The following is a 10502-nucleotide window of genomic DNA, read 5'->3' as shown; positions in this document are numbered from 1 at the left end:
TTTCTGTAGGATTGGTGTCTACTTTCACAATCACTGACCTTTGATACTTATAGTCTAACTTTCTCAAAGTTGGTGCTGGACTGGAGCAACTCCTTTAGTTTTTTCATGGCTTTTACATGTACTTCTGTCCATCTAAACTTCTGATCCTTTCTAAGCAATTGATAAAGAGGATCAACTACATGTTTATAATGTGGAATCCAAATAACATAAAAGACACATGCTCCCAGAAACCTTCTAACCTTAGTGATGCTAGTGCATGTTTCTTTCATTCTTTGGATGGCATCTACCTTTGTTGGACAAGGTTTCATACCATATGGCCCGCATACGTGCCCCACAATGAGCACTTATTGACACCAAACATAGACTTTTTCTTGACAATGTAAGATTCACTTCTTGCCACCTACTAATTTTTTTAATCACAATCATTTATGTGATTTACCATAAACCTGCGACATCCCTTGAAATCCAAAGCTTCATCTTTCTCACTTTCTTTACATCCTTTGACATGCAAATCATCAATGAAAGGCATTGTGATTTGAGGAATAAAGTCACGCAAGACCTTATTCATTCCATTCATCATATGTGCAACCGAGTTGGTTGCTCCGTGTGGCAAGGTACACATCCTTACCAAACCCAAAGGTGTTCTCATGGTTGTCAAGTCTTTGCTTTCAATCGCAAGCTGAAATTGATCATACCCTGAGTAGAGATCCCCCATTGAGTAGATTGCCCTCCCTACAAATGCCTCTGCAAACTCATCTATGATCGGTCCTGTACCTACATTTCTAATTGTCACCTTATTCACTAGTTGCATATCTTGGATGAAGCGTAAAGCACCATTCTTCTTTGGAACTGTGAACCACCTGTTTGAGTATGGAGCACAAGAAGGCTCCAAGATTCCCATTTTCATTTTCTCATTCAATAGCTCTACTAACTTTGGCAAATGAACCTTTGGAACTAGAATAGGTTGCAGATTCCAAGGCACATGAGGTATTGTGAAAATTACCATAGGAGCTACAGTAGAAGGATCAACACATCCTATCTCATGTGGCTCAAATGCAAAAGCCTTACCATGCTTTGAAAGAATTTCTTTGAAGCACTTTGTCTTCTCCTATGTTAGAAACTCCTTGCAACCAATCTGCAACTCTTGAAAAGACTCCTTTGTGAAGGTATGCCCGATCTTTTTAGGATTCCTTAAACTTGGTTGCAAAGAAGCTTGCTCAATCTTTTTCCTGTTGTTGGGTGGTAAGGGTGATGCTATTGGTTTCACCTTCTTTGCTACACTCTTGTATTTAGTTTCAACATGGACTTCTGGGCCAAATGTTTGGTTTTCTTTAAAGGTTTCTATTACTTGATACATTTCCATAGAGCAAACTTCCACAAATTCATTTTCAAGATGCAAACTAGACTCCATTATAGCATCAAGCTCACCCATAGTATCTACAAAAGAAACTTGTTCACACAAACCCAAAAAATTTTCAGTAGGTTCTAGCAATCCACTGTTTTTCATGCCTATTTGTACATTATGTACATATTGCCTCTCACATCTCTTCAAATCGTCAAGTTTTGTAAAACATACTGATCCATTCCTTGTTACCAAGGAGCGTGTTGAGAAAGTTTCACCTATTTTTGGATCAGGCGAAACCCTTTTTCTTTCTGTACCATTGCAATCCCACTTTACAATGGTACTTGACCAAAATCCATCATTTCCCTATGATCATGAAACTCTTTGCTCACCTTTGGTAGAGGATGTTCTCTGAGGTTGTCACGATTTCTTTCATGGTTTACACAAACTGTGAGAAATTGGACAGCTCGTTTACCATCTTTGCTGCATATCCTAGCATATGCTGAACCATTGTCCATTACCTTTAATTTCGTTCGAACTCTCATAATGTAGGGCTGTCCAAGGATGAGATGATATGAAGATGTATCATGTACAAAGAAGTTTTGGCCAATCTTTACATCACCTTTTGTCACCTTCACACCTGGACATGCTGTATACAATTCACCGGATGAAGTATTTGCCACTTTTACCATCCAACCATGATTTGTGTCCATCGGCCATTTGCACTTGTTGTAAAGACTCTTCGACACTATTTTTATTTCTGAACCATGGTCAATCAAGGCAACAAATGGCTCTTCAAGGTCACCTACCTTGACCAAAGTTTCTGTAGTAGCCCTTGCCTAGTGACTTCGTGAATAGTAGCTCCTAGGAATAGCTTCAACTTCTTCATCGTCATTTGAGAAATGCACTTGCTTCACTCTCCCATTAGATTGGTAGCATCATACCACACCGCCATCATCCTCCTTATTTGGAACTGCATCCCTTGTGTCTTCAAGGTTTCCCCTTCAACTTGTGGACGAAAAACTTCGGCAAGAGTTTGCCTCTTTCTCTTGATGATGTCAATGATCTCCTCATGGAATTCACGCTTTGCAATGCCAACAACTTCTCCCAGAGTAAACTCAGTCTTGCTATTCAAAATCCTATCCTCCAAGAATTTGTTTAATCTATAGCAACCCTCAATATCAGATTGTAGTTTGTAAGTTGGGCCTTTTGTCTTACCTTTTGTTGGCTCTTTCTTCTTTCTCGTTGTAGACTCCTCCATGAGTACTTCAGGTGGAGATGCTCCTTGTGTCGGAGGTGTTTGGGAAGGCATTGAGTCGCTTCTTCCCCCACTTCTAGAAGCTCTTTTTGATGGTCCTTCATCAACATTCTCATGTCTGCGCTTCTCTTCTACAATAGCCTCATTTTGTTGGCATTTTTTAATGTAGACATGCACTAACAATGAGGCCACTGGATCATTCCTTCTTGTTTCTAGACGTATGCAATCACTTGCTTCATGTGGAGTCTCTTTTGTAAGATTTTCCTTTTTAGCTAATTGCATGACATTTGGCCAAAGTTGACTATAATGGTCATTCACTTCTTCATCACTAAGATGCTCAATTTTTACTCCATAAGTAGCTGCCTCATTTGAAAGGTGGCATGGTTAATTGCTATATCTTCAACTAAGGTTTTCATTTCCCCCTTGCCAAAGTTGTACTCAAGGGTAGACGTGTCTCTCTTAAGTGGATTTTACCATCCTTAAAAAAGACAACATCTTTTGTCAAAGCATCACTAAAATCATCACAATCCCTTCTTACATGGTCTGTACTATCACACCAAATACATCTATTAACAAAATCTTCTTTGGGATGTTGTCTTTGCCTAGGAGCTGGCCCTGACAGTGGCCTTTTTCTTCAAGCTTTGCAAGCTTCACCTTCAAGTCACACATTCCCTTCACAAGGTGACCTAGCATGGACTCATCAAACCTAGGAGTTATAAAAGTAGGCTTTACTATTTTGTCAGAAGTTGAGGTGGAAGAACTTGTAGTGTTTACCACCATCTTGTCCCTTCGTCTTTGTCATTTGGCAAGCAGTGAGACAACACCTTCAACTTCATTCCAATCGGTCTTTAGTCCTTGCTCAACATCTTTATCTTCAAGAAGAAGCTCTAAATTTTCTTGAAACTCTTTACTTGCAGCTTGTAAGAAAAGATCTGTCTTCTCTGCATCTAGTGTGGCCCTTTTTGTCCTGGTAAGTTGTTTATAGTGTCGCTCAAATTTCCTAAGTAGCTCTGTTATTGATTAGTCCTTGCTTTGGGTTGACTTCCCATTCTAAGAATGTCCTTTTGGTCACTCTCTTAGAGTCCTCCATGAAATATTCCTCCTTTAAAGCTACTTTGAGTTCTTCCCAGTTTCTCACATGCCATCTTTAATTCCCCTAACATGTTCCCTAATTTCTAGAACAACAACTAGCTCAAAGCTTTGAATCATCTCACCTTCTAACATGCGATTTTGCTCCATCTCCTTCACATACTCGCACAGATACTTGGTTACAGCTTTTACATTGAACTGATCCATTCTATTGACAACTTCATGTATGGCTTTGGTTGCTGAAATCTCCCTTCTTTCAGTGGCATGTTGTTGCATGAACATTGCAAATGCTTGAAACATTTGCATTATTTTGCTGGATCAAAATGCATACCATGTTGCTCAACATGATCACCCATGGTTACCCAAAAACTTTCACCCTGGCAGATCCGCGTCGGGTTAATTAAAAATATATCGAGAAATTTTCGGTTTTGCCAGGAAAGAACCGGGCTTCTGGCTGTGAGAGTTTGTGAGAGAAATCCAAAACGTATATGAAGGAGTTATATCATAGATGCCATGAAGTCTAGGGTTTGGAAGGAAGTGCAATCAAAGAAGCCCCAATCTTTCTCTCTTGCACTCACACACACAAAGAAAGAACACAAAAGAGAAGATCAAAACAACACAAAGATGAAAACATCAAGGCTATGGCCATATCGTATCATGCGTAATATGAAAAGGTTAATAGATGAGTTAATGAAATTCAATCTTTACTGACCAAACAGGTTACGAATTGTTCTTTGGAATTGTAATTTTGTGCTTACCATGATATATATGTTTTGTCTAGTGATTGAGATTAATTGTGTGTTGGTTCATAGCAAGAAAACTACACTTAAGTAAAAAACAAAAGTTATATTCTATAAGGGGTAGTTTGATGGGATTCGATGAAAGAAGTATCTATTTGAGCCTTTCTGGGACAAAGAGAAACACAATACGTTGTTGAAAGTGTATTTTATGGCTAATCCATACGTTAGTTTTAATAGACCGCACACAGTGGAAGTGATAGAAATTTACGTCATTTGGATTATTCATCTAGGATAGTATGTGAGAAATGTAGATATGAGAGAAGTAAAGAGATGAGAAGTTTCCCTCCCAAGCCCTATTGTTGCTAGTAGGCAATAAGGATACCACGAGGAGAGATGTACCTGTAGCAAGGAGAACCTAGAATTTGTAGAGAGAATGAATTTCTAGAGTGAGAGAGATAGGTTTGGTTAGAGAGGGATATCGAATTAGAGATATATGTTGGATTAGAGATGAAAAAGGAAACAACAAGAAATCAACAAAATATCATAGTAGACAACACCTTACTTGGCAAAACCTTCAGGAGTTATTTACCATTTTTGATGGAGAAAGAAGAAGAGGGAAGACTTCAATCTTTGATTGATGCACCAAGTTCAAGTCCTTCTTTGCCTAAAGCTTATATTCCAAGGATAGCTTACAGGATTGGCTAGTCTTTCTCTAGGAGTAAGTGTAGGCTTAGGCTTATGTTTATGGCTAAGTACAATTAGACATTACTACTCTCACTCCCTCATGAATTCATATCATGAATGGCTTGAATAGTTTCAAGGAAGAAGAGGTCCCCTTTTATAGGTGAAGGGAACCCTTAAGGGTTTACACAAGAAGAGAAGAGCCAGTGTGAACAGAAGGTGGAAAAGTTTGAAATGGGTTGTCCCTGCATGATGTGGGTAGATTAGGGTCCAATATTTTGATCATATCTCCTCAATCGTGGCTCCAAATAAAAAAGTAAAAATAGGGACATAAAATTTAGCTCATAATACTTTATTCAATTCAAATTGGAGCTTTGTGTAAAAAAATCATCAATATAGGGTGGAGTTTTGGCAGCAAAAGTCTTCTTGTGGTCCCCTTAGCCTAAACTTTCATTTGATTCCAATGGACACCTCATGCAATATGAAAGCATGACATTGCTCTTTGACAAAGTTTTGTATTCATGATTGCAATAATGCATTAAAATAGGTGTATCTTTGAAATCATGCAAGCTAGTGTCCCACTAGGATTTCATTCCTTCCTAGTAGATATTAAAAAGAAATATAAGAAAAATACATAGAATTTATATATATTGAAAGTTACCCTAGATTTAAGATCTAGCTAGGGTGTGAGATGATAATGAGATAGTAGAAATAAAGAATCATTGCTTTTTGCCCCAACTTAAAGAGGTGGAGCTATTGACGCTTTTCCCATAGTATTTTTTGACGGTAAAGTAAGAATATGTTACCCTTGAGATAATCAATAGGATGAGATAAAAAGCTTATTATATACTTAGATATGCATATGTACATTATAGGAAATATAATTATGTATCTAAAAAGTTACAAGATAGATCTTGTAGCATGCGTTCCCACTATGTACGTGTCACAACACGACAATGCGAGAGTGTGATTACCTTTCAAGCTCAAACTGACACTCTTTTCATCACATGAAGCAGATTGGCCTTTATTTCATGCCAACCCTTTTAGAAATAGGCCCTATTTTTTCTGTCCACATGATATTTTCTTGCAAAATTCAGTCATTCTCTGTAAAAACAAAGTCCCTCCAAAATCCACATTATGAAATGTGGGAACCACCACCAATGTAGAAAAAAATGGGTCCTTTTTTTTGTAACACCAAACCATGCTTTGAGCCCAATATGGGAAACATAGTCTTTATATCCAATTGGCTCATTTTGCAAATAGTGTTAAAGGCCTTGGAAACAAAAGTTTGAATGGAAGCATGTCTATTGCTACATACAAAGGTCTCCCAATGTTCAATGCCATTCTCTTATGTAAAACCCTTTTGCCAGAAATTGAGCATCCCCTTAGTACCGATTGGATTCTTATCATGTTTTTTGATCAAATGCTATTTGAGAGGAGATCGGGTAAGCATCGGCCCTCTACATGTGAGATGAGTTAAGCTAGATCAATTAAGAAAACTAAATTTTTTTAATCTAGCTTTTTTTTATTCGTAGAATTTTTTTTTACCCCCACCCCTACCAGTCACTACCACTTGATGCCACCCATTGCCACCTCTACCATTGGTGGCTAATTGGCCATTCTTTTGGGCCATTGCAACCCCTGTTGTTTACAACATTGCACCACGAATTTCCACCCCTTGTCCTCTTTCAACCTCCAACCACCCCCCCCTCCCCCCATCTCATTTCTTTTTCATTCCTCTCTCTCTCTCTCTCTCTCTCTCTCTACCTATCTTAGGTAGCACCATCTATATCTATCCATCTCCATATCTCTCCCTAATTTTCTTAGGCAACGTCCTTTAAATCTCTCTCTCTCTCTCTCTCTCTCTCTCTCTCTCTCTCTCTCTCTCCTTTCTTTTTTCCTCCTTTCTCACCCCCTTTGTATACGCCCCCCTCTCTCCCCCCACACACTCTCTCTCTATCCCTCCTCTGTCTCTATCTCTTGCTCTCCTTCCCTCCAACTCTGTATGTATTTACTTTAAGTAGCATCGTCTCTATCTATCCATCCCCATCTCTCTCCCTAATTTTCTTAGGTAACATCCTTCTCTCTCTACCTTAGTTTCCTATCTCTCTCTTGTTCTCATGCTCTTGTGTATCTTGTCTCTCTCATCTTTGTTCTATCTCTCTGCCTCTCTCATGTACATCTCTCTCATCTTTGTGCATTACCCAATAGGGGTAAATATGGTACGAGATTCTTTTTCCCTTTGCCATTCATGCACCACTTGTGCTGCCCCACTTGTCTACCAAAGTTGCCACCAAAACCACCCACCATCCTCCTCCACCCTCTCCTCCTTCTCCTTGTCTCTCTCTCACCTCTCTCTCTCTCTCTCTTTCTCACACACACACACACACAGCCGTTTTTTGACCTAGTAGACAACAGTTCACTCTTTTGACCATAACTTGCTCATCCGAACTCCGATTTAGGTGATCTATAGCCTCAATCGAAGAGCACGAAGCCCTCTACGCATTGATGTAAAGACATAATTTTTTTGTGTAATGGAAGGCTTTGCTGTAACAGCATCTCAGAACTGAAAAAACTGTCAAAACTTTGCGTTTTTGTTGCCGACTTGAAGGCAATGTCAGACAAAACTCGCAAGGGTGGAAAAGCCACACTCGCCATGGAGAATGATGCAAAATCTCCAAGGAATTTGGATGCTAATCCAACCACATCGTCTACAACAACGGAAGCAATGATCATGGCTTACTTGATCTCGTTACAAGAAACCGTCAACAAGCAAGGTGAAGAGTTGCGCGCACTTGCAATGGAGAATGGTACTTTAAGAGTTCTCGTTGTGGAGAATGAGCACCTCAAGAAGGTTCTTGAAATGCAAACAACGCGTTTGATGCATCTTGAGAATGAAGTTCAAGAATGTAAATGCTCTCTTGTGGACATGAATGTAGTGAAAGAGCGCTTGAGCAAAGTTGAGAGTGATCATGTATTGAAAGAGGAAACGATAGATACAATACGACATGATGTATGTGAGATGAGAAATGCATCCAAATCATGGGCTGATATATGTAAGGATAATGTGGTTTCTACATCTCCTATCACGCAAGCCGTTGTCCAAGCAAAGAATGTAGAGAATGTGGACACTCAAGAATTGCAAGAACGACAAAAACGCTCAAAGAACATCATCATTCGTGGAATCAAGGAGGAAAGCATGGAAACACCCCAATCTCTTGCGGTTGCTATTGAAGAGTTTTTTGCTACACACTTTGGCATGTCAGGAATCATGGCTTATGGTGCACATCGAGTTGGAAGACAAGGAGTCCCTCGCTCGGGAGAAAGACCTATTGTATGTACCATGGCTGATGAGGTAAAGAGAAAGATCATCCTTGACAATGGTTGGATCTACCTCAAAGGAACGGGTTGTAATGTATATGAGGATCGCACTCTTATGCAACAAAATGTACGTCGCAAAGCATACGAGGAAAGAAGCAAGAAGGTTAAGGTATCATCTCAAGAAGAAAAGGCACTTGAGGAGGATGCAAGTCCACCCAACAAATAGGGACACATGATCTATGAGACCAACTCACGCTTGCGAATAAGCTTTTGGAATTGTAACGGGTATCCATGGAATGCGGGAATTGGCATTGATGAGCTTACCAATGACTCCGATGTGATACTTCTTGTCGAAACATGGGAGCATGATGCGCAACGAATTCTTGGATTTGACAAATACGATGTACATTCTTTGATGTGGGCCAAAAATGCAAAGCAACGAAGAGGCCAAGGAGGCATAGCATGTATGACCAAAAAGGGTTTGAAAGATGTTTCCATTGTCAAAGAAGATAAGTATAAACGCTACTTATGGCTGAAAATCAGCCCACCAAATGGTCAAGTCATGTTTGTGGCCGGCTGCTACATTCCTCACTATGACTCCAACTTTTATGCTCGCTTGAATATGGATAGAGATCAGCCCTTTGTTGAACTAGAGAAAGACATTGCTTATTACAAGGATCAAGGTGAAGTCATTGTTTTTGGAGACATGAATGCTCGCACAAATATGTTACAACACGACACACAACAAGTCGACATGCCGCATGTATCAAGAAGAGTGGATGACTCATACATGTATAATCGAAGTTCTAATGATGCAAAAGAAGTGGATCACTATGGAAAGTCACTTCTACATATGTGCAATAGTACCGGAATGCTCATTGCAAATGGTGTATCTCTATGGCAAGGCACCAATGACTTTACATGTAGAAAGCACAATGGTGCTAGCGTGATTGACTATATGTTGTTCTCAGAAGCCACTCTAGAATGCATACAAAGCTTTACACTTGGTGAATGGTATCCGGAATCGGATCATAGGATGTTATGTATTGACCTCAAGTGTGGTAAACGGCCCGAGCATGTAGCCTCCAATCATGATGTGAATCATTTGTACCTACGTCTAGACTTCAAACGAGCACTTATATATGCTGATATGGTGGACCAAATATTAAGCATGATAGAGCATCAAGGGAGCCCAACATTAGAATGCAAGTGGAAAGTTTTCAAAGAAGTAATTTTCTCTTGTGCGAAGGAATGCTTTTCGGCGAAACACATGTCTTGCAAAAGGTCTAAGAAGGATAGCACCAAGAAGAAATGGTTTGACATGGAATGTAGTCAAGCCCGAAAACACTTGCTAAGATTGGATGCAATCAAAGACAAGGAAGTTTACTTGGAATGTTCACACACATACAAAGCACTTGTTCAAAAGAAGAGGAGAAGGTGGGAAGTCGAAAAACAACTTCTTTTAGCACAAGAGAAAGCACATGCATGTGGCAAGTTTTGGCAAAATCTAAAAGGCAAGCGCGTTGAGAGCTTTGGTGACTTGACTCTTGAGGATATGTATATGCATTGTAAGAACCTCTATGAGCAACCCAATGTTGATAAGATGGAGGGTTGTAGCTCCCTTCCATTTATGTCTCCCTTCTTTACCATTGAAGATGTATGCCGCGCGCTTGAGAAACTTGCTACTCGCAAGGCAGGTGACCTTCAAGGTGTCAAGGCTGAAATGATTAAATGGACAAGCAAGAAAACACGATATTGGATATGCGATATGTTTAACCTTGCACTTCAGTATGGCATGCCTCATGATTGGAGTGCAAATTGGATCAAACCTTTGCACAAAGGAGGAGATGTAAACAATGTGAACAACTATCGCACTATAATGGTTGGTTCTTTGATGGCAAAGTTATTTGGATGTATCATGGAGATGAAGATAAGTGAATGGGCTGAAAAGAATGGCAAACGTGCGCTTGGCCAAGCAGGTTTTCGAAAGCATCATAGCACTATTGATCACCTTGTCACTCTTCGAGTTCTTATGGAAGCGTCTCGATTGAAAGGAAAAAAGTTGTATTGT

This window comes from Adiantum capillus-veneris, chromosome 22 (genome assembly GCF_014529385.1).
Source record: "Adiantum capillus-veneris isolate H3 chromosome 22, ASM1452938v2, whole genome shotgun sequence".
Taxonomy (NCBI): Eukaryota; Viridiplantae; Streptophyta; class Polypodiopsida; order Polypodiales; family Pteridaceae; genus Adiantum; species Adiantum capillus-veneris.
The sequence above is the reverse complement of the archived record's forward strand: the minus strand, read 5'-3'. Positions refer to the sequence as shown.